This window comes from Giraffa tippelskirchi, chromosome 4 (assembly GCF_054371585.1).
Source record: "Giraffa tippelskirchi isolate mGirTip1 chromosome 4, T2T-mGirTip1v1.2.pri, whole genome shotgun sequence".
Lineage (NCBI taxonomy): Eukaryota > Metazoa > Chordata > Mammalia > Artiodactyla > Giraffidae > Giraffa > Giraffa tippelskirchi.
In genome coordinates, this window is record NC_137278.1 from 200,438,994 (window position 1) to 200,461,004 (window position 22,011).

Below are 22,011 nucleotides of genomic sequence, written 5' to 3' on the forward strand. Positions count from 1 at the left end.
CCAGCCGAGACAGCATATTAAAAAGCAGAGACATTACTTTGCCAACAAGGGTCTGTTTAGTCAAGCCTATGGTTTTTCCAGTGGTCATGTATGGATGTGAGAGTTGGACTATAAAGAAAGCTGAGTGCCGAAGAATTGGTACTTTTGAACTGTGGTGTTGGAGAAGACTTTTTCTTTTTTAAGAAATGAATAATCCTCTTTATGTTTTATTATTTATTTTTATTTTATTTTTTATTTTAATTGGTGGCTAATTACAATATTTTGGTGGTTTTTGCCATACATTCACATGAAGCAGCCCTGGGTGTACATATGTTCCCCACCCTGAACCTCCCTCCCACCTCCCTCCACATCCGATCCCTCAGGGTCATCCCGGTGTACCAGCCCTGAGCACCCTGTCTCATGCATCAAACTGGGACTGGCAATCTATTTCACATATGATAATATACATGTTTCAATGCTATTCTCTCAAATCATCTCATCCTTGCCTTCTCCCACAGGGTCCAAAAGTCTGTTCTTTACATCTGTGTCTCTTGCTGTCTTGCATATAGGGTCATCGTTACCATCTTTTCTAAATTATATATATACGTGTTAATATACTTCATTGGTGTTTTTCTTTCTGACTTACTTTGCTCTGTGTAATAGGCTCCAGTTTCATCCACCTCATTAGAACTGATTCAAATGCATTCTTTTTAATAGCTGAGTAATATTCCATTGTGTATATGTACCACAGCTTTCTTATCCATTCATCTGCTGATGGACATCTAGGTTGCTTCCATGTCATGGCTGTTGTAAACAGGGATGCGATGAACATTGGGGTACACATGTCTCAATACTGGTTTCCTCGGTGTGTATGCCCAGCAGTGGGATTGCTGGGTTGTATGGCAGTTCTATTTCCAGTTTTTTAAGGAATCTCCACACTGTTTGGAGAAGACTCTTGAGAGTCTCTTGGACTGCAAGGAGATTCAACCAGTCCATCCTAAAGGAAATCAGCCCTAAATATTCATTGGAAGGACTGAACCTGAAGCTGAATCTCCAATACTATAGCCACCTGATGCAAAGAACTGACTCATTGGAAAAGACCCTGATGCTGATAAGATTGAAGGCAGGAGGAGAAGGGGACGACAGAGGATGAGATGGATGGCATCACTGACTCAATGGACATGAGTTTGAGTAAACTCTGGGTGTTGGTGATGGACAGGGAGACCTGGCGTGCTGCAGTCCATGGGGTCACAAATAGTTGGACACGACTGAGCGACTTAACTGAACTGATGACAAATTTAGATTTAAAAAAGTAACATCCTAAATCAGTACTGTCTAGTAGAAATATAGTGACTACCACATAATGTGGTTTAAATATTCCGGTGCATGTATGCTCAGTCGCTTAGTTGTGTCCGACTCTTTGTGAACTTATGGACTGTAGCCCTTCAGGCTCCTCTGTTCATGGGATTTACCAGGCAAAAACAGTGAAGTGGGTTGCCATTTCCTACTCCAGAGGATCTTCCTGACCCAGGGATCAAACCTGCCCTCCTGTATTGGCGGGTGGATTCTTTACCACTGAGCCACCTGGGAAGTCCCACATTTTCTGGTAGCCACATTAAAAGAAAATGAAGAAGAGGTAGAGTTAATTTTAATAATATATTTTATATAACCCACTATATCAAAATTTCATTATAGCATGTAGTCTATAAATGGTAAAGATATTTTATATTCCTTTTTTCTATTAAATCTTCAGAATTCAGTGTATTTCTTACACTTCACGTATCTCAATTCACATGAGCAATATTTCTTTTTAAAAAAGTTTTTGTTGAAGTATAGTTGATTTACAGTGTTGTTAGTATCTTGTGTATAGCAGAAGTGATTCAGTTATGCATACACACACAAATGGGCTTCCCTGGTAGCTCAGCTGGTAAAGAATCCTCCTGCAATGCAGGAGACCCGTGTTCGATTCCTGGGTCGGGAAGATCTCCTGGAGAAGGGATTGGCTACTCAGTCCAATATTTTTGGTCTTCCCTGGTGTCTCAGACAGTAAAGAATCCATCTGCAATATGGCAGACCTGGGTTCAATCCCTGGGTTGAGAAGATCCCATGAAGGCGGGCATGGCAACCCACTCCAGTATTCTTGCCTGGAGAATCCCCATGGACAGAGGAGCCTGGCAGGCTAGTCCTGGGATGGCAAAGAGTTGGACACCATCGAGTGACTAAGCACAGCACACACACACAGATACATATTCTTTTTTTACATTCTCTTCCATTATAGGTCATTAAAAGATACTGGAGTATAATTCCCTGCCAGCAACATTTCAAAGAAGTATTTTACTAGCCATGTTTGGCTAGTGGCTACCTTCACTGGACATCTCAGTTCTGAGTTCCAATTTTATTTTTTTTAATCTTCTGAATGTTAAGGACCTCTTGTTAAACTGTTCTTGAGCAAACTTTTCCCACCATTTCAAGAAGTTAGTGATAAAAGTTTTAGATTATCCCATATGATAGTGAGGCTGTGATTGCAAGCATAGATGAAATTTGATTCTCCTGAGTTCTCCTGGTTTCAAGTTGAAGAAAATGTGTTTGAATACTTTCATTATTAGAATAGTAATACTCTGTATACACATTTTGGAAGATCTAGAGATGAAAAGAAAAACACTTGTGTTACTCATATAGAATGAAATATTATTCAGCCATAAAAAAGAGTGAAATTTTGCCATTTGTGGCACCATGGATGGACCTTGCAGGCATTATACTAAATGAAATAGAGAAAGTGATATTACCATATGATCTCATTTACATGTAGAGTCTTAAAAAGAATAACAGAAATTGAACTTGTATATAGAACAGATTGGTAGTGACAAGAGTCAGGGTTGGGGGAGTGGGTGAAACAGATAAAGGAGATCAAAAGGTACTGACTTCCAGTTATAAAAAAGTCATGGGATTTAATGTGCAGCATGGTGGCTATAATGAATAATATTGCATTGCATATTTGAGTGTTACTAAGAAAGTAGATCGTAAAATTCTTGTCAAAAGAAAAATTTTCTTGTGTTTCGTGATAGGTATTAAGTATATTTACCATGGTGATCATTTGTCAGTTTATACAAATATCAAATCATTATGTTGTTTACCTTTGTGAGCCACTTCCAGGTGGCTCAGTGGTAAGCAATCCACCTGCTAATACAAGAGACATGGGTTCGATCCCTGAGTCAGGAAGATTCTCTGGAGGTGGAAATGGCGACCCACTCCAGTGTTCTTGCCTGGGAAATCCCAGAGGAACCTGGTGGACTAGAATCCATGGGGTCAAAAAGAGTCAAACTCTACTTAACGACTAAACAACATACTGTCTGTGTGTCAGTTTTTCGTACAGTTTTGTTTGTATTTGCTTCTCGTGATTATGAGTGTCATATAATTCATCACTTAAGAATATTTCTGTATGATGTTTTCATTTTAAAAGTTTTATATGACATACAGTAAACTGCACGTGCTTAAAGTGTATAATTTAACAAGTTTTGATGTATGTGTAGATCCGTGAAATCATCTCAGCATTCAGGATAATGAACATCATACATATCACCTCCAAAAGTTTCATTGTGCCTCTTTGTGTTTTTTTTTTTCATTCACTGTAACTGTTTAGACTATCATCAATGTTGTGTGGAACTGTGGTTCATTCTTTTTTATGACTGAGTAGTATTTTGAATGACTATCACAGTTTGCTTATCCATTTACTTGTCGATGAATATTTGGGTTTCTACAGTCTTGGCTGTTTCACATAAAGCTGATATGTATATTTGTGTTCAAGTTTTTTGTATGTTTATGTGCCTTCATTTTCCTTGAATAAATACTGTGAATGGAAAGGTGGGATTATATGTTAGGTATACATTTAATTTTTTGAAATATCGTCAAGCCATTTTTTCAGTGTGTTATTTTACATTTCTGTCTGCAGGATATGGGAATTCAGTTGATATAGCATTCTCACTAATACATGGTATGGTCAGTCTTGAGTTGTAGGTATTTTGATAGGTGTGTAGTGGTATATCATGGTTTTTATTTGTGTTTCCCTGATGACTGATGTTTGACACTGTTTCCACTGTTTCCCCATCTATTTCCCATGAAGTGATGGGACCAGATGCCATGATCTTAGTTTTCTGAATGTTGAGCTTTAAGCCAACTTTTTCACTCTCCTCTTTCACTTTCATCAAGAGGCTCTTCAGTTCTTCTTTACTCTCTGCCATAAGGGTGGTGTCATCTGCATATCTGAGGTTATTGATATTTCTCGCGGCAATCTTGATTCCAGCTTGTGTTTCTTCCAGCCTAGCGTTTCTCATGATGTACTCTGCATATAAGTTAAATAAGCAAGGTGACAATATACAGCCTTGATGTACTCCTTTTCCTATTTGGAACCAGTCTGTTGTTCCATATCCAGTTCTCACTGTTGCTTCCTGACCTGCATACAGGTTTCTCAAGAGGCAGGTCAGGTGGTCTGGTTTCCCATCTCTTTCAGAATTTTCTGCAGTTTATTGTCATCCACACAGTCAAAAGCTCTGGCATAGTCAATAAAGCAGAAATAGATGTTTTTCTGGAACTCTCTTGTTTTTTCAATGATCCAGCGGATGTTGGCAATTTGATCTCTGGTTCCTCTGCCTTTTCTAAAACCAGCTTGAACATCTGGAAGTTCACGGTGCACATATTGCTGAAGCCTGGCTCGGAGGATTTTGAGCATTACTTTACTAACATGTGAGATGAGTGCAATTGTACGGTAATTTGAGCATTCTTTGGCATTGCCTTTCTTTGGGATTGGAATGAAAACTGACCTTTTCCAGTCCTGTGGCCACTGCTGAGTTTTCCAGATTTGCTGGCATATTGAGTGCAGCACTTCCACAGCATCATCTTTCAGGATTTGAGATAGCTCAACTAGAATTCCATCCCCTCCACTAGCTTTGTTCGTAGTGATGCTTTCTAAGGCCCACTTGACTTCACATTCCAGGATGTCTGGCTCCAGGTAAGTGATCACACCATCGTGATTATCTGGGTCGTGAAGATCTTTTTTGTATAGTTCTTCTGTGTATTCTTGTCACCTCTTCTTAATATCTTCTGCTTCTGTTAGGTCCATACCATTTCTGTCCTTTATCGAGCCCATCTTTGCATGAAATGTTCCTTTTGTATCTCTAACTTTCTTCAAGAGATCTCTAGTCTTTCCTATTCTGTTATTTTCCTCTATTTGTTTGCATTGATTGCTGAGGAAAGCTTTCTTATTTCTCCTTGCTATTCTTTGGAACTCTGCATTCAGATGGGAATATCTTTCCTTTTTTCCTTTGCTTTTCGCTTCTTTTCTTTTCACAGCTATTTGCCCAAATCACTGCAGATGGTGGTTGCAGCCATGAAATTAAAAGACGCTTACTCCTTGGAAGGAAAGTTATGACCAACCTAGATAGCATATTGAAAAGCAGAGACATTACTTTGCCAACAAAGGTCCGTCTAGTCAAGGCTATGGTTTTTCCAGTGGTCATGTACGGATGTGAGAGTTGGATGGTGAAGAAAGCTGAGCGCCGAAGAATTGATGCTTTTGAACTGTGATGTTGGAGGAGACTCTTGAGAGTCCCTTGGACTGCAAGGAGATCCAACCAGTCCATCCTAAAGGAGATCAGTCCTGGATGTTCATTGGAAGGACTGATGTTGAAGCTGAAACTCCAGTACTTTGTCCACCTCATGTGAAGAGTTGACTCATTGGAAAAGACCCTGATGCTGGGAAGAATTGAGGGCAGGAGGAGAAGGGGACGACAGAGGATGAGATGGTTGAATGGCATCACCGACTCGATGGACATGAGTTTGAGTAAACTCCGGGAGTTGGTGATGGACAGGGAGGCCTGGCATGGTGCGATTCATGGGGTTGCTAAGAGTAGGACACGACTGAGCGACTGAACTGAACTGAACTGATTCTCATCTCTTGAAGAATATTCCACAGTTTGTTGTGATCCACACAGTCAAAGGCTTTTAGCATAGTCAATGAAGCAAGATTTTTTTTTGGAATTCCCTTGCTTTTTCTGTGATCCAGCATACATTGGCAATTTTATCTCTGGTTCCTCTGCCTTTTCTAAACCCAACTGGTACATCTGGAAGTTCTCGGTTCATGTACTGTTGAAGCCTAGCTTGACAGATTTTGAGCATAATCTTGCTGACATGTGAAGTGAGTGCAATTGTGCATTCTTTGGCATTTCCTTTCTTTCGGATTGGAATGAAAACTGATCTTTTCCAGTCCTCTTAATACTGCTGAGCTTTCCAAATTTGCTGGCATATTGAGTGCAGCACTTGAATAGCATCATCTTTTAAGATTTGAAATAGCTTAGCTGGGATCCATCACCTCGACTAGTTTTTTTCGTAGTGATGTTTCCTAAAGCCCAGGTGACTTTACTCTCAAGGATGTCTGGCACTAGGTCAGTTATCACACCATTGTGGTTAACTGGATCATTAAGAGCTTTTTTGTATAGTTCCTTTGTGTATTCTTGCCACCTTTTTTAAATCTCTTCTACTTCTGTTAGTTCCTTCTGTTTTTGTCCTTTGTTGCGCCTATCTTTGTATGAAATGTTTGTTCCCTTGGTATCTTAAAGAGATCTCTAGTCTTTCTGATTCCATTGTTTTCTTTATTTCTTTGTGTTGATCACTTAAGGCTTTCTTATCTCTCCTTGCTATTCGCTGGAACTCTGCCTTCAGTTGAGTATATCTTTCCCTTTCTCCTTTGCCTTTTGCTTCTCTTCTTAGCTATTTTAAGACCTCAGACAACCACTTTGTCTTCTTGCATTTCTCGATCATTCTGTCACCATAACTTGTCATAAAATGATGAGCCATTTTAGTTTTCAGGTATTTATTTATTATTTACTTTGTGAAAAACATTGAGTAGAGCAGATAAACTTGTCTGTTTTGTAGCTTATTTAGCACAGAACATTGTACTAAAGTATATAACATTAACTATTAATATGATTGGGCTTCCCTGATGGCTCAGATGATAAATAATCTGCCTGCAATGCAGGAGACCCAGTTTGATCCCTGGGTTGGGAAGACCCCCTGGAGAAAGAAATGGCCTGGCAGGCTACAGTCTTGGCATTGCAAAGAGTCGTACACGACTGAGCAACTAACACACATTAATAGGACTGATGTGTCCTTTCCTGATAATTTTCTCTCCATTTCTAATCTTAAATTGGAAGAGTGTTGGCTGTTTTTAGTCTTTGTATTTTTATACATGTGGTGATACAGGAGTCATTTGTTGGTCCAGGTTTAGATATGCGTCATAATATCCCACTTCTGGGCTTCAGTCCGGAGTAGCAGTTTGATTTTATTCAGATTTGTAGCCAGAGTGCCCACAGTGGAAGAGAAGAACTGTGGGATTTCCCATTATACTGAACTGTCTGTCTGCCTAAGGACAGGAACTTTCTTAACCATCTGGGTAAATCCGAAACACTGCTACTTCCTACCTCCCCCAAGAGTTTGTCAAGGACGTTTTCTGGCGGAAGAAATTTAGCCACATGAAAGCGGGGAGGGAAATACATGTGTTACAGGCTGAGGAAGAGCAAAGATATAAAGGTGAAAGAGCTTGGCACAGAACCATAGTAATTTTACTTCTGGTTAATAAAACTTTTTTTTTCTTATTCTTTTTGTAATCTGTGACTCTTGTAAGAGAAAACCATACAAATAGGAATAAATTTGAATTAATAATAAAGCTATATGCAGATGTTTACAACAGAACCTGAAAGTTTCTCCTTGTCTGTGCCATCCTGCTTTCACTGCTTTGCCCAGAGGCAACCATGTATTTTGTACATTTTCATGTGTTTCCAGTTCTCCACGCCTTTGCACAAATATATATTCATTTTTTGTTTTAAATTGTAACCATTTTTCTGTGACTTTTCCATCCTTAACTTTAACTTGTGAAGTTTTTACGGAAGTCTGAGGAAAAGAGACATGATTTGGATTCAGATTCCAGTTAGGTCATTAAAAGCCTCCATTTTCTTCATTTGTATGATGACGATAATGATAGCGTCTACCTTTTAGGGTTGATACACAGATTCAATGGGACTACATTTGGACTCTTTAGCATGGTAACTAGTTCTTGGTGAGTAACACAAGGTCAGTTGAGTTCAGTTCAGTCGCTCAGTCGTGTCTGACTCTTTGCGACACCATGAGTCGCAGCACACCAGGCCTCCCTGTCCATCACCAACTCCCAGAGTTTACCCAAACCCATGTCCATCGAGTCAGTGATGCCATCCAGCCATCTCATCCACTGTCGTCCCCTTCTCCTCCTGCCCTCAATCTTTCCCAGCATCAGGGTCTTTTCCAATGAGTCAGCTCTTCCCATGAGGTGGCAAGAGTATTGGAGTTTCAGCTTCAACATCAGTCCTTCCAGTGAACATCCAGGACTGATCTCCTTTAGGATGGATTGCTTGGATCTCCTTGCAGTCCAAGGGACTCTCAAGAGTCTTCTCCAGCACCACAGTTCAAAAACATGAATTCTTTGGTGCTCAGCTTTCTTTATAGTCCAACTCTCACATCCATGCATGACCACTGGAAAAACCATAGCCTTTACTAGACGGACCTTTGTTGGCAAAGTAATGTCTCTGTTTTTCAATATGCTATCTAGGTTGGTCATAACTTACCTTCCAAGGAGTAAGTGTCTTTTAATTTCATGGCTGCAATCACCATCTGCAGTGATCTTGGAGCCCAGAAAAATAAAGTCAGCCACTGTTTGCACTGTTTCCCCATCTATTTCCCATGAAGTGATGGGACCAGATGCCATGATCTTAGTTTTCTGAATGTTAAGCTTTAAGCCAACTTTTTCACTCTCCTCTTTACTTTCATCAAGAGGCTCTTTAGTTCTTCTTCACTTTCTGCCATAAGGGTGGTGTCATCTGCATATCTGAGGTTAAGAAAAGAGGGTATATGAGTATTTAAAGTTCATGTGAATGGCTGTGTTAAAGAGTCTTCTCTTTTTTTTTAATTAAAAGTTTTTTTTTTGCTTTGTTCTTATTTTCTTGGATTAATATCTTATCAGGCACACAGAAAAGCTCATGCATTGTATTCTTATATGCTTAATCGTGTCTGGCTCTTTGTGACCCTATGGACTGTACCAGGCTCCTCTGTCCATGGGATCTACCAGGCAAGAATACTGGAGTGGGTTGCCATTTCCTTCTCCAGGGGATCTTCCCAACCCAGGGATGGAACCCACGTTTCCTGCATTGGCAGGTGGATTCTTTATCACTGAGCCATCAGGGAAGCCCATGTTCTTACATACTGGACTTTATTTTATTGACTTCTTTCCTGAACAAAACAAAGCAGTTCGGATATCAGACTCTGAATTCTGTGATGAGACTCTTGCTGTTTTTTGATGTGTACCCACCACATTTAAGTTCCAGCGCTGGCCAGTTCTTACCAGGATGACCCACTAAGTTTTTGTTTTGTCGATCTCTCCCTTCGTGACCATTCATCAACCCCATTTCATTTGTGCTTTGTTTTCGGTCTCCACTGCAGAGTAACTTTTGTCTCTGAAGTGTAAAATTTCCTTCCTGTAAATAATCAAGAGTTTTTTTTTTGTTTCCTTTGCATCCACCTTTAACTCTCCTCGTCCCCCCTTGGCCTTCTTCTTTTCTTTGCTTAGAAAGTTTTAGAATAAGTTTTTACCCTACAACAGTTGGAATTTAGCCCTCTCAGTTAACTGCATTCACATTCAGATAAATCTGATTTATCTCAATGAAACTTATTTATGAGACTAGGTAGTGTTCTGAATTTTGCTGTATTATAAACAATAGATATTGTAAGTCATTTAGTGAAAATAGCTATTTTCTGATAGGACTAAATATGTTTACTCTTTTGTGGTTCAGCTATTACAAGTATCTGCTATATGTTTTAGCCTTAACAGAAAGCTTTCTATATGCACCAGGCTTTAGATATTTTTTATTTCCTTTTTGTTTTGTGCCTCTGAAAAGAGAAGGGTGGTGAGAATCTCAAGCCCCACATTTACTTATTTGTGGCCCAGATTTGGGGTGAAGTGAAGGATGCTTAGTGGTAGAACTACTAACTAAATTAGCACAAGTCTGGTTTGAGAGAGCACTCTAGACTTTCTTGTGTAAGTAGATTATTTTTTCTTCCTGCTTTGAAACAGAGAAAGTTTTGTAATAAAATAAAATGTGAATAAAGATGAGCCAGAGGGAGAAGGGAGCAGTGGAGGAGGAGTTAGAACAGCTAGGTTCTGTTTTGCTCTTCTTTTGATGACCTTTTTTTTTTAATCTATCTGTTGACCTATTGAGGAAAATTCAAATAGACTCTCTTCTCTACAGGATAGACCCTGTTCCTAAGGGTATCATATTGGAAGGTCATAATGAAATTTGCTTATTGCCAAATTCAGACTTAAATTGAAGAAGGTAAGGAAAACCACTAGACCATTCAGGTATGACCTAGATCAAATCCCTTAGGAGTATACAGTGGACGTGACAAATAGATTTAAGGGACTAGACCTGATAGACGGAGTGCCTGATGAACTATGGACAGAGGTTCGTGACATTGTACAGGAGACAGGGATCAAGAAAATCCCTATGGAAAAGAAATGCAAAAAAGCAAAATGGCTGTCTGAGGAGGCCTTACAGATAGCTGGGAAGAGAAGAGAAGCGAAAAGCAAAGGAGAAAAGGAAAGATATTCCCATCTGAATGCAGAGTTCCAAAGAATAGCAAGGAGAGATAAGAAAGCCTTCCTCAGCAATCAGTGCAAAGAAATAGAGGAAAACAACAGATTGGGAAAGACTAGAGATCTCTTGAAGAAAGTTAGAGATACAAAAGGAACATTTCATGCAAAGATGGGCTCGATAAAGGACAGAAATGGTATGGATCTAACAGAAGCAGAAGATATTAAGAAGAGGTGGCAAGAACACACAGAAGAACTGTGCAAAAAAGATCTTCACGACCCAGATAATCACGATGGTGTGATCACTCACCTAGAGCCAGACATCCTGGAACGTGAAGTCAAGTGGGCCTTAGAAAGCGTCACTACGAACAAAGCTAGTGGAGGTGATGAAATTCCAGTTGAGCTATTTCAAATCCTCAAAGGTGATGCTGTGAAAGTGCTGCACTTGATACGCCAGCAAATTTGGAAAACTCAGCAGTGGCCACAGGACTGGAAGAGGTCAGTCTTCGTTCCAATCCCAAAGAAAGGCAATGCCAAAGAATGCTCAAACTACCGCACAATTGCACTCATCTCACATGCTAGTAAAGTAATGCTCAAAATTCTCCAAGCCAGGCTTCAGCAGTATGTGAACCGTGAACTTCCAGATGTTCAAGCTGGTTTTAGAAAAGGCAGAGGAACCAGAGATCAAATTGCCAATATCCGCTGGATAATCAAAAAAGCAAGAGAGTTCCAGAAAAACATCTATTTCTGCTTTATTGACTATGCCAAAGCCTTTGACTGTGTGGATCACAATAAACTGTGGAAAATTCTGAAAGAGATGGGAATACCAGACCATCTGACCTGCCTCTTGAGAAACCTGTATGCAGGTCAGGAAGCAACAGTTAGAACTGGACATGGAACAACAGACTGGTTCCAAATAGGAAAAGGAGTACATCAAGGCTGTATATTGTCACCCTGCTTATTTAACTTATATGCAGAGTACATCATGAGAAACGCTAGGCTGGAAGAAACACAAGCTGGAATCAAGATTGCCGGGAGAAATATCAATAACCTCAGATATGCAGATGACACCACCCTTATGGCAGAGAGTGAAGAAGAACTAAACAGCCTCTTGATGAAGGTGAAAGAGGAGAGTGAAAAAGTTGTCTTAAAGCTCAACATTCAGAAAACTAGTATCATGGCATCACATCCCATCACTTCATGGGAAATAGATGGAGAAACAGTGGAAACAGTGTCAGACTTTATTTTTTTGGGCTCCAAAATCACTGCTGATGGTGATTGCAGCCATGAAATTAAAAGACGCTTACTCCTTGGAAGGAAGGTTATGGCCAACCTAGATAGCATATTTAAAAGCAGAGGCATTACTTTGCCAACAAAAGTCCGTCTAGTCAAGGCTATGGTTTTTCCAGTGGTCATGTATGGATGTGAGAGTTGGACGGTGAAGAAAGCTGAGCGCCGCAGAATTGATGCTTTTGAACTGTGGTGTTGGAGAAGACTCTTGAGAGTCCCTTGGACTGCAAGGAGATCCAATCAATCCATCCTAAAAGAGATCAATCCTGGGTGTTCATTGGAAGGTCTGATGTTGAAGCTGAAACTCCAATACTTTGGGCACCTCATGCAAAGAGTTGACTCCTTGGAAAAGACCCTAATGCTGGGTAGGATTGGGGGCGGGAGGAGAAGGGGAGGACAGAGGATGAGATGGCTGGATGGCATCACCGACTCGATGGACATGGGTTTGGGTAGACTCCGGGAGTTGGTGATGGACAGAGAGGCCTGGCGTGCTGCGATTCATGGGGTCGCAAAGAGTCGGACATGACTGAGCGACTGAACTGAACTGAATGAAGTTCGTAGAAGGAGTTTGTTGTTTAGTTGCTCAGTCGTGTCCAACTGTTGCGACTCCAGGCTATAGTCAGCCTGGCTTCTCTGGCCATGAGATTTCGTAGACAAGAATACTGGAGTAGGTTGTCATTTCCTTCTCCAGGGAATCTTCCCGACCCAGGGATCAAACCTGTGTCTCCTGCATTGCAGGCAAGTTCTTTACCACTGAGCCACCATGGCTTTACTCTGTAGATTTGGCCATGTAAAACTCAGGTTTGATTTTCACATGGTATTTCACAACACCTTAAAAGCCTTATTAATCTTTGTCGTTGTTGTTAACAGTTAAGAGTTTTTGCATGAGCATCATTATTTTGCTTCTATTAGTTATTTTCCCCACCTTTCCTCAAGCCTTCAAGCCTCAAGTCTGATTATTTGGGGATTTTCAAGAAGAAGAATATGTTACCTGTAGTTAAAAAGCAAAGTATTTAGTAGATAGAAGTCTTTAGGAGTACAAAATATTTTTCTACTATCTTTGAATTGTTATTTTAGACCATGAAGGCCTATGAGAGAGAGGAATCTGGACTTAGTCATTTACATGATAACTTTTGTGATAACTTTCTTTCAAAATACAGAATAATTCTTTAAATTTTTGGTAAATATTTACTGGAACCCATGCTGCATGGGCCCAAACAGTGGTTCAAACTGCTGTTCTCTATGCCTGAAGACAAGTTTTTATTTCCATATTCCAACACCCAACAATTAGTATCACTGTAAAAGATGGAATAGGTGCTCAGGTCTTTGCGAAGTCAGTGTGGTGCAGATAATGATAAAGAGGGAGGACTCCAATATTGACCTCAAATATTCTAATCAAGGAGTTCCAGACACTACTCTCCACCCATATTTTGATGTGTAGACTTATCATATGTGTTCTTATTTTAGTAGTAAAATTTTGAATATTGCTAAAAACAAAATGCAGTACAAGTTTAAATGTTAATAAGTCTCAAATGTTAAATTTTCTGGGGGTACAGATGTTAATTAACTAATAAAGGAAATATTTCTGATTCGATTTTATGAAAATCAAGCTCACTGTTTCAGTTAAACAATTTGTTTGGAAGGTTTGTTTCTGAGGTGATAAAATAATCAATAGGAAGGCATAGTCTTGCTATTTTAGAGAATACTGAAATTTAGGGATGAGAAAATGCCTCCAGAGGATGTTTAAAATATACAAAGCAAGGAACTGAAGATGTCAAATTGCTTTAGGCCATTATACATTGCATTTCTCACCCAAGAAGAAATTGCATCAGCAAATAATCTCCTGAGCACTGTTATTTGGATGGCACTGAGATGAACAATTGTTTTAGTTGTTGTTAGGCTCCCCACCTCCACCCCTTAGCTGCCTGGAGCTGTGCATGTTATGGGAGGTCATGTGACAGTGATCCTTGGTTTTGTTCATTTAGCCTGTCAAAACAATTTTATGTAGGTGGAAAGAAATGAATGAAATGAATAGAGTGGGTTAGCTGCATCAGCTCTCATTTACACTGAAGGTAATGAGTGTTGCAGTAGGGATAATGTATCAAGCCCCCAGAAATACCCAGTTTGATAATGTTGGAGAAAAAGATACCAAAAAGCAACAGCTGTGGTAATCTGTTTTAAATTTTCTTTGATACTTAAAGTAAAAAATAGGGACTTCCCCAGTGGTTAAGACTCTGCTCCTAATGCAGGGGCCTTGAGTTCAATCCCTGGTCAGGCAAATAAGATCTCACATGCTGCATGGTGTGGCCAAAAAATAAAAAATAAATTTTACCATTGACTTCATGATAATTTGATTGTCACTTAGCAATGTTTTTTTAAGTGTCCAAGTCTTTTTTTATATACAACTTTTAAAGGTTACAGTCCATTTACAGTTATTACAAAATATTGGCTGTATTTCCTGTGTTATACAACACATATATATAGCCTGTCATATACCCAGTAGTTTGTACTTCCTACCCCCACAATGCCATATTGGCCCCCTCCCCCACTGGTAACCATGAGTGTGTTCTCTGTATCTGTGAGTCTACTTCTTTTTTGTTATATTTGACAAATGATAGTATTTAAACAATATATACTCCTCTTATTTTACCTTCAACTATAATTTATAATTTAGTAAAGTGCTTAGTTCTTTTCAGTGATCCCTAGTTAATAACAAATATCAACATGGCTCTTCTGAGAAGAAAAATGTTCTAAGAGCTATGTAAAAATTAAGATATGTTTGTCTAGTTTAGTGAATGGAACATGAGCTATGAATCAAATCTTCATTTACTTTGTGCTTCTGCTTCTCATTGTGAATTTGAGGAAGACTCTAAATTTCTGAGTCTGTTCATCTTTTGAAAATATTTCCTAATATCTCATGGGTTTTCTGAGAATGGGAACAGAAGTAAAACAACCAGTTAGTGTAAATAGCAAACACTTGATAAATATTAATTAAAAAGCCCCAGGTGTTCTTATGGTCTGTGTGCTTTGTTAGTTTTGATCTCTTTTACATTGTTTTACAAATTCTTGTCGGTGCTAAAATAGTGTAGTTCTCTGAGATATGAAATTGTCCTAGATTAAGAAGTCTTATAGATAGAACAAGTTAACAGATTATTGAAAGAAACACCAAATTACTTGGTTGGGCTTTTTCCCTACTTAGTTGGTAATCTGTATTCATAGTTTGTTTGTTTTTTTTTCAATTTAATATGTATTAACTTTTGGGTGTGGTGAGTGTTACATTGCTGCACATGAGCTTTTCTCTAGTTGCAGCAAGTAGGGGCTACTTTATGGTGTGTGGGCTTCTCATTGTGGTGGCTTCTCTTGTTGCAGAGCACAGGCTCTAGGGTCTGAGGGCTTTAGTATTTATTAGGTGCTGGCTCAGTAGTTGCAGGTGCACCCAGTAATTGTGGCTTATGGGCTTAGTTGCTCCTCGGGATGTAGAAATTTCCCTGAACCAGGAATCAAACCAGTGTCCCCTGCATTGCATGGTGGATTCTTAACCTCTAGACCACCAGGGAAGTCCTGTACTCATATTTCTAATGTTAAAGACTTAAAAGCAAGGTTCCCTTAAAATAAGTCATCAATAGCTTTCAGGGAGGATAAAAATCTATAATAGACACAAAATAGTCTCCATCTCCATTTATAGATGACTTTGAGGCAAAATTAGATAAAAGTTGCATTCAGTGTATTTATTCTGTAGAAGAAAATTGATTGTAGATTTTTGTCGAGGAAGAAGTCCCTGTTTGGTTACTAGCGCGCCCACCGCCCCCCCTTTTATATTTTCTTATAAATGAGTAGTTGGCAGGCTTTTTACAATGGCTTTTAACAAATCCTTTTAAAAATCAAAATGGTGGCAGCCTTGACCTTTGCAGATTCGTCGTAGTGTTTGAGTTGTGTTAAGTTACTGAGTCTCAGAGGCCCAAATTTAATCCTTACCTTTCTTTTAAGTTGTAAGAATTCCTTTTATTCTGGAGGAAATGCTAACTACTTGTGAAGAATGTACACACTTTTTTTTTTTTTGGAAAGCACATTCATGAATTCATTTAATACATGGCAGTTGAACAATGCTAGGTTGTCAGATGCTAAAGATAGAACACTGAAAAAGCATTTTGTCACTGCTTTTAGAGTAAGCCTCACTATATTACTTGTGACTAAGAGCTCTGAAAGAGACATATACATACATAGTTCATGTCACTGTATAGATAGGTGGGAGGGGATGATTTAACCTAGAATGAGGGGCAGTCAAGAATGCTATCCCTGTGGGAATGACTAGACATTAACCAGGCATAAAAGGTCCATGGAAGGGCATCCTGTATAGAAGGAAACATGTGTGAGGGACCTGAATGGGAAGAAGCATGCCATACTTGAGAAAGGAAACTGGAGAGTGACAAGAAATAAGGCTCTAAGAGTGGGCACGGATTGTATTGTGTGGGACCGCGTAGGTCACAGGGGTTTTCCACCTTTATCCTAAAGGGTGCAGAAAGCTATTAGAGAGTTTTAAACAGGGTTATGACATACAGTACTTCACTGAGTCTAAGATTCCAATTGTATGATGCACTCTAATTTCAGAGATGTTAAAAATGTGGAAAAAGACATTTCTAAGAATCAATGAAGTGGGCATACCATAGAATTGATTAAATTGACGTTAAAATATTCTGACTGTATTTGGACAGAGTGGAAAACACATTGTACAGGGGTAATAAGATTATATGTGTGGAAACAGCGAGTAGGTTTACTGCAGAAATCTAGAGGGAGATCGTGAGGGCTTGAATGAAATAGGATGGTGGCAGTAGAAAAAGATATGAATAAATTACTTTGGTTTGAGTTTTCTGCAGAAAAGGTTTACAAGCCTTGTATACGTTAAAACACTTGTGGATATCACAGAAACAATCTTTATGTCGATTTTAAATTAAAATTTAAGTAACAATGTAGAGTGATTATGCTACAGTCTTGGTTAACCTCTAGTGACAGTTTCTGGCTATACCAGTTGAAAGTAAACATTTTGTTTACTATTAAGTACTGTAAACTACCTTATCCTATACAACGCAAATTCCAAGTTTCAGCTGCAGTGGTCTACTGTAAGTGATACACTTTCCAGAGGTTCTAAATTCTGGTTGAATAAACACATTTAAGTAAATAAGTTTAAATCTCATAGCTCACTGTTATTAAAGTTCTGAGCCTCCTTCCCTCCAGTCTAGATCCTGCATTTCCAAGTGCCTTTAGCACTTTCTGCAGACTCTTGCGATCTTAAGCGTTTCAAGTATTATAAAACTAGAGCTTCATGCCCATGATCTCAGCCCTTAGGGTAGCCTGCTGATGGTGGGGGGCCAGCACTAACTTGTGCACACAGAATTGGGTCTTATATCGAGTACTTGCTCCCTAAGTACTCTTTTTATAAATACAAATAAAAATATTTTCTCTTTTTAATATCTAATAAATTTAGTGCCTGTGCCTCTTACATTGGAAGGTCTAGACTAGCAGGAAACTTGTCTCTTAAGATTGTCGTATCCTATTTCCTGACACAGGGTACTCAAGTATTTAAAATTTAATTAACCATTTATGAAGAGATACAATAATCGCTAAAACTGAAATGAATGTTGCATGCCTCAGAAAATAAGAGTACTTAATCAAGACAAGTAGTAGACTATATATGAAAATACAAAAATTAAATATCACTTAATAGTAGGTAGAATATTATAATTCATTTGGCTCATGTGTGATTAGTCTTCCGATTGTTCTGAGAGTAGATTAACTTTACAATTTCTCTAAGTTTTCGTAATTCAGCAGTAATGTATGAGAGAGTCAACAGGTGATCTAGGTTTTCTTTTTTGAATAGTTCCTGAAATGACGCATAAGAATATACAGTAAACAATATTTTTTTTTTTAATAAAACATTAAGAAACCCTATTGTCAGTAAATGGAAAGTGAAACAAGCTGAAAATTCTTCCCACTGTATAATACCAGATACTTTGAAAATTTAATGAGAACAACTAGAAAATCCTATCCTTTTAAATGCATAGTTGAGCTTGTGGGGATGTCAGGACAATTTCCAAGGTTTAAAAACTAAGAAAAAACTAGAAACCAGAGTAGAAAAAGTGTGAATTGACACTGGGGTTTTTCTGGGACAGTTGCCAGTCTTGTTGACTAAAAGGCATGGTTTAAAAGGAAAGATATACCCATTTGAATGCAGAGTTCCAAAGAATAGCAAGGAGAGATAAGAAAGCCTTCCTCAGTGATCAGTGCAAAAAAAATAGAGGAAAATAGTAGAACGGGAAAGACTAGAGATCTCTTCAAGAAAATTAGAGATACCAAGGGAACATTTCATGCAAAGATGGACTCAGTAAAGGACAGAAATGGTAGGGACCTAACAGAAGCAGAAGATATTAAGAAGAGGTGGCAAGAATACACAGAAGAACTATACAAAAAAGATCTTCACGACCCAGATAATCACGATGGTGTGATCACTCACCTAGAGCCAGATATCCTGGAATGTGAAGTCAAGTGGGCCTTAGGAAGCATCACTACGAACAAAGCTAGTGGAGGTGATGGAATTCCAGTTGAGCTATTTCCAATCCTAAAAGATGATGTTGTGAAAGTACTACACTCAATATGCCAGCAAATTTGGAAAACTCAGCAGTGGCCACAGGACTGGGAAAGGTCAGTTTTCATTCCAATCCCAAAGAAAGGTAATGCCAAAGAATGCTCAAATTACTGCACGATTGCACTCATCTCACACACTAGCAAAGCAATGCTCAAAATTCTCCAGGCCAGGCTTCAAAAATATGTGAACCGTGAACTTCCAGATATTCAAGCTGGTTTTAGAAAAGGCAGAGGAACCAGAGATCAAATTGCCAACATCCGTTGGGTCATTGAAAAAGCAAGAGAGTTCCAGAAAAACACCTATTTCTGCTTTATTGACTATGCCAAGGCCTTTGACTGTGTGGATCACAATAAACTGTGAAAAATTCTGAAAGAGATGGGAATACCATACCACCTGACCTGCCTCTTGAAAAATCTGTATGCAGATCAGGAAGCAATAGTTAGAACTGGACATGGAACAACAGACTTGTTCCAAATAGGAAAAGGAGTACGTCAAGGCTGTATATTGTCACCTTCCTTATTCAACTTCTATGCAGAGTACATCATGAGAAACGCTGGGCTGGAAGAAGCACAAGCTGGAATCAAGATTGCCCGGAGAAATATCAATAACCTCAGATATGCAGATGACACCACCCTTTTGGCAGAAAGCAAAGAAGAACTAAAGAGCCTCTTGATGAAAGTGAAAGAGGAGAGTGAAAAAGTTGGCTTAAAGCTCAACATTCAGAAAACTAAGATCATGGCATCTGGTCCCATCGCTTCATGGCAAACAGATGGGGAAACAGTGTCAGACTTTATTTTGGGGGCTCCAAAATCACTGCAGATGGTGACTGCAGCCATGAAACTAAAGGATACTTTCTCCTTGGAAGAAATGCTACGACCAACCTAGACAGCATATTAAAAAGCAGAGACATTACTTTGCCAACAAAGGTCTGTCTAGTTAGAGCCATGGTTTTTCCAGTAGTCATGTATGGATGTGAGAGTTGGACTATAAAGAAAGCTGAGCACTGAAGAATTGATGCTTTTGAACTGTGGTGTTGGAGAAGACTCTTGAGAGTCCCTTGGACTGCAAGGAGATCCAACTAGTCGATCCTGAAGGAAATCAGTCCTGAATATTCATTGGAAGGACTGATGGTGAAGCTGAAACTCCAATACTTTGTCCACCTGATGCAAAGAACTGAGTCATTTAAAAAGACCCTGAAGCTGGGAAAGATTGAAGGTGGGAGGAGAAGAGGAGGACAGAGGATGAGGTGGTTGGATGGCATCACCAACTCAATGGACATGAGTTTGAGTAAACTCCGGGAGTTGGTGATGGACAGAGAGGCCTGGCGTGCTTCAGTCCATGGGATCACAAAGAGTCAGACATGACTAAATGACTGAACTGAACTGATGGTTTTATCATCTCCCCAAGAATAGATGAAATCTCAAGCCCAAGCAGGTATTGGAACTGAGATCCAGTAAACTTGTGTGTGCTAAGTCGCTTCAGTCTTGTCTGACTTTGTGACCCCATGGACTGTGGCCCACCAGGCTGTTCTGTCCTTGGGGTTCTCCAGGCATGAATACTGGAGTGGGTTGCCATGCCCTCCTCCAGGGGATCTTCCTCATCTAAGGATCAAACCTACGTCTCTTTCATCTCCTGCATTGACAGGTGGATTCTTTACCGCCAGCGCCACCTGGGAATCCCTAAAGAGGAACAACACCTTTAATATAAAGACAGACTAGAGAAAATTTCAGTTTCTGAGTCAGAGAAACGACAGTTTTTCCCAGGTCACGTGAAGAAAAGTTTACCCTGAGAGTTCATGGTCTGAGAGCTGTATTCATGCAAATATGAGATAAGGATTTGAACTTGGATTACTTGGAAGTCACAAAAAGTACAGCAAGACCAAGCGACTAACAGTGTCACTTTTCACTTTTACATGGAGGCATGGCCAAAACTAGTGATAGCACTACAGTGCCAGGCTTGGCCCCTTTGAAAAGCAGTTTGTTAATACCTTTTTCCTGTGATCCAGCAATTCTATAGCTAGCTTAGCCTAACAGATGTACTTACTGGGTTTTTCATGCCCCAGAAAGCTAAATAATGAAAGCTAGAATAATGTTTTAAGTTTATATAATAAAATGCATAGTGAGTATATTGAAAACAAATTGTATTAAAATAGTTTTTAAACCTTTTGAATTTGTGATATAGTATGCATTATTAATGTATGTGTTTATAAGATATCCTAGAAGATCTAATGACTAGCATAATTTCAAAGAATGGCTTAGTGTGGCATTTTGAGATAGGAATGGTATATCTAATCAGGGTGGTGGTGGTGGTGGTAGTAGTAGTAGTAGTACTGGTGGATCGAACCCAGGTCTCCTACATTGCAGTCAGATTCTTTACCAGCTGAGCCACAAGAGAAGCCCAAGAATACTGAAATGAGTAGCCTATTCCTTTTCCAGTGGATCTTTCCGACCTAGGAGTCAAACTGGGGTCTCCTGCATTGCAGGCGATTCTTTACCAAGAGTTATTCAAGTGTAGCAATGGGAAAGGCCATCTAGTTACACAGGAGAGTTTACGTCTTTAGTGTTTAGACACGTTATGTTATTGTATGCCTGGAGCAGTTTGTTAAAATATGTATTACGTGCTTTGGTAGTTGACAGTTTCAACTTTAATTTATAGGGCAATGCAGAGTTTGTGTGTATGGTGTTTTGTCAAGGGAAGAACATCAGATTAAGTGCTTTTCTCCATTTACCTCAAATAAGAAGTGAATTAATCTGTAAAGTGCCAGGCACTTTAAATATATGATAGAAACATGCCTAGTAGATTACTTCTTACAACAGTCCTATGAGGTGAAGGCATACACAGTCATCCCTCAATTTCCTTGGTAGGGAGAGGGGAGAAATTTAGATCTCACTACTTCCAAAATGCAATCTTGTTTCATTATTAAATTGCATGTCTCTGTCAATAGGTGACTTACATTGGAATTGGTAAATTAACTGTACCTGAAAACTGTGTATCTGAAGCACACATGAACCGTAAAGATACTAAAATAATCTCAAGCATGACTTTATAATCGAGAGTTTTCTTAAATACACTTTAGCCTGTTCTCATACTCCCCGTAACAGGCTGATGAAGCTATTATTAGTAACTTCAGTGTTAGGATGTTATATTTTAACATTGTTGGTCATTATTATATAGTACATGTTTAGCATCTAAGTGTGACTATGTGGCTTGGTGTGTTTTTTTATTTTAAACCCTATTCTGTTTGTTTGTTTTTTAGTTTCAGATATACAGCAAAGGGATTCAGTTATACATATACATGTATCTATTCATTTTCAAGTTCTTTTCCCTTTTGGTTTTTTATAGAATATTGAGCAGAGTTCCCTGTGTTATACAGTAGGTCCTTGTTGGTTGTCTGTTTTAAGTATGGTAGTGTATACCTATTAGTTCCCAACGCCTG

At 39.1% G+C, this 22,011-nt stretch overlaps 1 protein-coding gene across 50 annotated transcripts in view; it reads left to right on the plus strand.

Moving 5' to 3' along the window:
- Positions 1-22,011, plus strand: part of WNK1 (WNK lysine deficient protein kinase 1) — a 126,131-nt gene that overhangs the window by 27,381 nt on the left and 76,739 nt on the right. The window lies entirely within an intron of this gene.